The 7,027-nt window shown below is 53.3% G+C and overlaps 1 pseudogene; it reads left to right on the top strand.

The window, feature by feature from the left end:
* Positions 1 to 1,402: 1,402 nt before the first annotated feature.
* LOC135529887 (calmodulin-regulated spectrin-associated protein 3-like) lies at positions 1,403 to 6,749 on the top strand (annotated as a pseudogene).
* Positions 6,750 to 7,027: the final 278 nt, after the last annotated feature.

Here is a 7,027-nt window from a genome sequence, read left to right as displayed (position 1 = left end):
GAATCGGCTTCCTGTTTCGCAATAAATCTCCTTCACTCACGCTGCCAAACATACCCTCATAAAACTTACCAATCCTCAACTTCGGCGATGTCATTTACAAAATAGCCCCCAACCCTCTACTCAGCAACCTTGATGTAGTCTATCACAGTGCCATCCGTTTTGTCACCAAAGCCCCATATACCACCCACCACTGCGACCTGTATGCTCTCGTCGGCTGGCCCTCGCTACATAGACGTCGCCAGACCCACTGGCTCCAGGTCATCTATAAGTCTATGCTAGGTAAAGCTCCGCCTTATCTCAGCTCACTGGTCACCATAACAACACCCACCCGTAGCACGCGCTCCAGCAGGTATATCTCACTGGTCATGATAACAACACCCACCCGTAGCACGCGCTCCAGCAGGTATATCTCACTGGTCACCATAACAACACCCACCCGTAGCACGCGCTCCAGCAGGTATATCTCACTGGTCATGATAACAACACCCACCCGTAGCACGCGCTCCAGCAGGTATATCTCACTGGTCACCATAACAACACCCACCCGTAGCACGCGCCTCCAGCAGGTATATCTCACTGGTCATGATAACAACACCCACCCGTAGCACGCACTCCAGCAGGTATATCTCACTGGTCACCATAACAACACCCACCCGTAGCACGCGCTCCAGCAGGTATATCTCACTGGTCACCATAACAACACCCACCCGTAGCACGCGCTCCAGCAGGTATATCTCACTGGTCACCATAACAACACCCACCCGTAGCACGCGCTCCAGCAGGTATATCTCACTGGTCACCATAACAACACCCACCAGTAGCACGCGCTCCAGCAGGTATATCTCACTGGTCACCATAACAACACCCACCCGTAGCACGCGCTCCAGCAGGTATATCTCACTGGTCACCATAACAACACCCACCCGTAGCACGCGCTCCAGCAGGTATATCTCACTGGTCACCATAACAACACCCACCCGTAGCACGCGCTCCAGCAGGTATATCTCACTGGTCACCATAACAACACCCACCCGTAGCACGCGCTCCAGCAGGTATATCTCACTGGTCACCATAACAACACCCACCCGTAGCACGCGCTCCAGCAGGTATATCTCACTGGTCACCATAACAACACCCACCCGTAGCACGCGCTCCAGCAGGCATATCTCACTGGTCACCATAACAACACCACCCGTAGCACGCGCTCCAGCAGGTATATCTCACTGGTCACCATAACACCCACCCGTAGCACGCGCTCTCCAGCAGGTATATCTCACTGGTCACCATAACAACACCCACCCATAGCACGCGCTCCAGCAGGTATATCTCACTGGTCACCATAACAACACCCACCTGTAGCACGCCGGGCCCAGCAGGTACATCTCACTGGTCATCGTTGAAGATGGAGACTTATATCTCCCTCACCAACTTTAAGCACCAGCTATCTGAGCAGCTTATCATCGCTGCAGCTGTACACAGCCCATCTGTAAATATCCCATCCAATCTACCTACCTCATCCCCATGTTGTTTTTATTTACTTGTTGGTTCTTTGCACACCAGTATCACTACTTGTACACCATCATCTGCTCATCTATCACTCCAGTGTTAATTTTCTAAATTGTAATTACCTGCTACTATGGTCTATTTATTACCTTACTCTCACACCATATACAGACACTGTATATAGACTTTTCTATTGTGTTATTGACTGTGCGTTTGTTTTACTCCATGTGTAACTGTGTTGTTGTTTGTGTCGCACTGCTTTGCTTTATCTTGGCCAGGTCGCCATTGTAAATGAGAACTGCGTTACCGGTTAACCCGGTTAAATAAAGGTGAAATAATAAAACAAAAGAGTGATCAAATGAAGATCCTACATCTGTAGCTCTCCTTTAACCCCCTCCACCTCCCCGTCTGTAAACGTACAGGTGGTCGGACAGAATGTTGTTACTGGATTATTACTGTCAAAAAGGGTTCCATTACAAAAGGTCATTCCCCTGTTGTCCTTCAGGTGAACATCATGAGTTTCATAGCAGAGCTGCTGGGATGGTTCGAGGTGCATAAACCTGACTTTCGCTGCCATTACTACCTCTAGACCTGACAGGTAGGGGAGGTGTGTGTGTGTGTGTGTGTGTGTGTGTGTGTGTGTGTGTGTGTGTGTGTGTGTGTGTGTGTGTGTGTGTGTGTGTGAGAAAGAGAGTGGAAGGACAGAGAGAGCGAGAGAGAGAGAGATTAGACCGCTGTATAACCTGTTTAGGTGGCGTTATGGTTGATAACATGAATAGGTTTCTCTGTGTGCCAGATGCCTCAGGGTTGTTGGATTGCACCAGTCCTGTCAGTGGGAACAGCAACAGGTAAAATCAGGACACACACACATTCATTCTACATGTAGTTATTGTTTGACAGTGCAATGCAACTGGGAAACGACAGCAATCAACCAAGTGCAATGCATTTCCACGTTCTTTCACATCCATTACTATGAGTCTGTGTTATATACTGAATCTCATTGGCATCTCGATAACAGTCTTCGTCATGATGCGTTTTCAGGAGTCTTCGTCATGATGCGTTATGGGTCGAGACCCCAGAGAGCAGTGAGGAACCAAACAGAAACACATCCACATGTTTATTGTATCTATGCCATTACTATGAGTCTGTGTTATATACTGAATCTCATTGGCATCTCGATAACACAGGAAGTTTTCACGAGTCTTCGTCATGATGTGTTATGGGGTCTCGACCCCAGAGAGAAACACATCCACATGTTTATTGTATCTATGGCAGAACGAGACGTATATTACAGATAGTCATTGTGAATAATAATGTGTGTTCTGTTCCAGTGGCTCTCCCTCCTATATCTTCAAACAGCCCTTTGTCCCCATATCCTCTCCTGCGTCATCTGGTAAGAGAAATGGGGATTCTGGGTAATGTAGTTTAAAGCTGTCTTTGTGCATCTGTGGGCTTTTCCCCCCATTGCATACTCCTCGTTGTCCTCTCTCCTCGTCTACTTCTCAAAACCCATTGGAGGGTAAAAGTCAGAGGGGAGGGACCTCTGGCTTTCTCATCCAATGGGTTTTGAGAAGACGACGAGGACACGAGGAGATTGCAATTGAGAGAAGTCTAAGTGTTGGAGATCTCTTCCTGACTACATCTCCCTTTCTGTCACATTTAGAAGGGAACATGTGGACCAAGAAACAGATCCGGTGAGTAGGATGGCGGACTGTTTCAGCCTGGGGAGATATTTATTTAGGACCATCCTCCCAGATTGAACCTCTCTCTCTCTATCCCTCCTTCTTTCTCTCCATCTCTCTCTCTTCCTCTCTCTCTGTCTCTCTATCCCTCTCTCTTCGTCTCTATCTCCTCTCTCTCTCTCTCTCTCTCTCTCTCTCTCTCTTCCTCCCTCTCTCTCCATCTCTCTCTTCCCCCCCTCTCTCTCTCTCTCTCTCTCTTCCTCCTTCTTTCTCTCCATCTCTCTCTCTTCCTCCCGCTCTCTCTCTCTCTCTCTCTTCTCTCTCTCTCTCTTCCTCCTTCTTTCTCTCCATCTCTCTCTTCCTCTCTCTCTGTCTCTCTATCCCTCTCTCTTCGTCTCTATCTCTCTCTCTCTCTCTCTCTCTCTCTCTCTCTCTCTCTCTCTCTCTCCTCTCTCTCTTCTCTCTCTCTCTTCCTCCTCTCCCCATCTCTCTCTTTCCTCCCACGCTCTCTCTCTCTCCTCTCTTCCTCTCTCTCTCTTCCTCCTTCTTTCCATTTCTCTCTCTCTCTCTCCATCTCTCCATCTCTTCTCTCTCTCTCTCTTCTCTCCCTCTTCTCCTTCTCTCTCTCTCTCTCTCTCTTCTCTCCTCTCTCCTCTCTCTTCCTCCCTCTCTTCCTCCATCTTTCTCTCCCTCTCCATCTCTCTCCCTCCAGTCGTCCACTCTCGGCTGTAACCTTCAGTATTCCATTCGGTCTGGACAGTGACGTGGACGTTGTATGGGCAACCCCGTGCATTCCGCCAGCACCAACAGCCTGACCGCTGGCGTGCCCGCCATGATGACTTCATCGAGCAGGATGTCATCGGGATGACACGGGTCCCATACAGCCCCCGAGGACCTCAGTCACCTGGTCAGCGCCTCCGTCCCTCAACGCTCCTCCTGGGGCCCGCACATACACTCACACACAACGGCCCTAGGAGAGCTGCCGACAGTCGAGATCATCCACACTCCTGGAGGAGAAGAGGTGGAGGAGGGAAAGGAGAGAGGAAAAGGAGGAGGGAGGAGAAGGAGGAGGGAAGAGGGAGGAAGGCCAGAGCCACGCTGCGTCCAGAAGGAGCTCCTGCAGGATTTCTTCCTTCCATTCTCCTGAATACGATCTCACCCAGCTCAGCAGCTCCGCCCCTGCCACTCCGGAAATCTCCACCGACCAATAGGAGGGAGGGGCGGAGGAGAGGAGGCAGTGGAGGCAGGAGAAGAGATCGGATGGCTCGCGGACGATGACTCAGTCCTCCGCGACGGCGTGACTCATCGGAAGCTTCCGGCGACCTTCCTAGAAACGCCCCCGGCAACGTCCGCCTGGCCACGGCTCTCACGGCAACGGCAGCATCAGCAGCACCGGTGACATTAGCGCAGCCCACAGATGACGAGCTTCGCCGAGCGGCGGGACAGAAAGGAGACAGTCGGCCGCACCGGGAGAGGAAGTCAACCAGCACCCCGACCACCCCACCCTCCCATACCCCCAGCCCAGGAGGGAAGCACCCTGAGCCGGGTACAGAGGCCTGGGAGCTGGGGGCTCGCCTGGAGGAGAAACGCAGAGCCATCGAGGCCCAGAAGAGACGCATAGAGGCCATATTCACCAGACACAGACAGAGGCTGGGCAAGACTGCCTTCCTACAGCTGAAGAGGAGAGGGAGGAAGAGGAGAGGAGGAGAGGAGCCTATATCTCTGGAGGAGCGTCTCAGCCACATGGAGGAGCAGCTGAAAGAGGAGGGGAGGAGAGAGAAGAGGAGAAAGGAAGGCAGATGAAGGGAACTCCCGCCCTGGTGCGATTGGAGAAGCAGGTGACGTTTTCCATGGATGCGAGGAAGGGGCTGAGACAGTGGCGGATAAATGGGAGGGCCTGAGCCGGGGAGGAGCTGTTCTAGGGGGAGTATAATGAGGTGGTCCTGAAGCTGAGTGAGGCTCTGAGGTCACTACAGAACGACATGCAGAAACTGACCCAACAACAACAACAGCTAATGGGCAAGAAGACCACACCAAACCCACACCTAAAACTACACCCAAAACTACACCTAAAAACTACACCAAAACCACACCTAAACTACTACACCTAAAAGTACACCCAGGACACCACCCAGGACCCCCCACTAAGTCCGACTAGAACCCGACCAAGAGCATCAGTAAGGCGTGGGTGATTCCTGCAGGCTTCAACCCCCACCTCCACTACCTCCCCCTCGCAGGGCCCTCCCCCAGCTCTCCTCCACCCCTCCCAAAACCCCACCTCCACTACCTCCCCTCTGTGCAGGCCCCCCCCAGCTCTCCTCCACCCCCTCCCAAACCCCCACCTCCACTACACTCCCCCTCTCGCAGGGCCCTCCCCCCAGCTCTCCTCCAACCCTCCCAAAACCCCCATCTCCTCCTCCTGCCCTGCCCCACGCACAAAGATCCACTCCTCCTCCCCCCGTAGCCCTAAGCACCACCCGCGCCCCTCCCACCCCACCCCCCCTTCTGAGTTGAAGTTCCCTTCCACCCGTGTCCCTCAACCCCCGCAGCATGTGGACTCCTCCCCCACCTGCGACGTGTCTCCCCAGCCAGTGCCGGGTCCAGACCTCCTCCTCTTTCCGTATCTGATCCCTACCCCCAGAAACCCCCTGCCGCCACGCTGCCCCAGCCAGTACCCTCAGAGGCGGGCTCAGCGAGACGCAGTTCAGCCTGGAGCTGGAGGAGCAGGAGGGTTTAGGGGGAGGCCGGCCCGTGTTTCCCCAGCCCAGGAGAGGCCGTTCTGGGGGTGGCAGCAGCTCCGGAGCCCCCTCCGAGGGCTCCTTTGAGAGCGAGACCCTGTCGCTGTCAGCCGCTTACTGCGGAGGAGGGGAGGGAGGGAGAGGAGGAGGAGGGAATCGTTGCAGCCTGATGGAGGTGTCATTGTCATCCCTGGGAGGGCCAGAGGGGGGCAGTGACGAGCCAACTGACACAGAAGGACAGGAGTTGTTCTCTGACTCCATGAGCGACCACACAGAACCTCCAACAGGAGAAACGTTGGAATCTACGGAACCCACGGGAGAACCGAGGGAATCTACGGAACCCACGGGAGAACCGAGGGAATCTACGGGGGATCAAATAGAACAGACACAGAACACAGAACTCCGAGAACCCTCAGTGGAACCCACAGAGCAGACGGAACCGGAGGCGAGAGGAGGGGTTGGATTCTTCTTCAAGGTGAGTCTGGCGGAGGGAGAGACAGAGAGAGAACAGTCCCTCCCAGAAGCAGAGCCCTAACTAACCCCTCTGCCCTCTAGGCCCTTAGATGTAGATAAGATAACGTTAATTGAAGTTCATCGTTTCGTTATTGACTCATAAGGAAATCAAAGATGATGTGTTTCTAGTGGTAGCCAATAAAGTAATGACAATATGTGTTTGTGGTGTGTGTGTGTGTGTGTGTGCGCAGGAGGAGATGCGTTGTGAAGATGAGATGGCTCAGAGGAGAGCTGCTCTGTTGGGGAGACAGCAGAAAAGAGCAGAGGACCTGAAGAGGAGGAGACAGTGGAACGAACAGGAGAGAGAGAGCAGGTGACGCAGACACACACGCAGACACACACGCAGACACACACACGCAGACACACACGCAGACACACACAGACAGACACACAGACACACTCATCATCCACTCAGCAAATAAACATTCAGACACACAGACAGACAGACAGGCCGACAGACAGGCCGACAGACATGCCGACAGACAGGCCGACAGACAGGCCGACAGACAGACAGACAGACAGACAGACAGACAGACCGACGGACAGACCGACGGACAGACACACAGACACACTCAGCAAATAAACATTCAG

The sequence above is a fragment of the Oncorhynchus masou genome, unplaced genomic scaffold (assembly GCF_036934945.1).
Source record: "Oncorhynchus masou masou isolate Uvic2021 unplaced genomic scaffold, UVic_Omas_1.1 unplaced_scaffold_12047, whole genome shotgun sequence".
Classification (NCBI taxonomy): domain Eukaryota; kingdom Metazoa; phylum Chordata; class Actinopteri; order Salmoniformes; family Salmonidae; genus Oncorhynchus; species Oncorhynchus masou.
The sequence above is the reverse complement of the archived record's forward strand: the minus strand, read 5'-3'. Positions and strand labels throughout refer to the sequence as shown.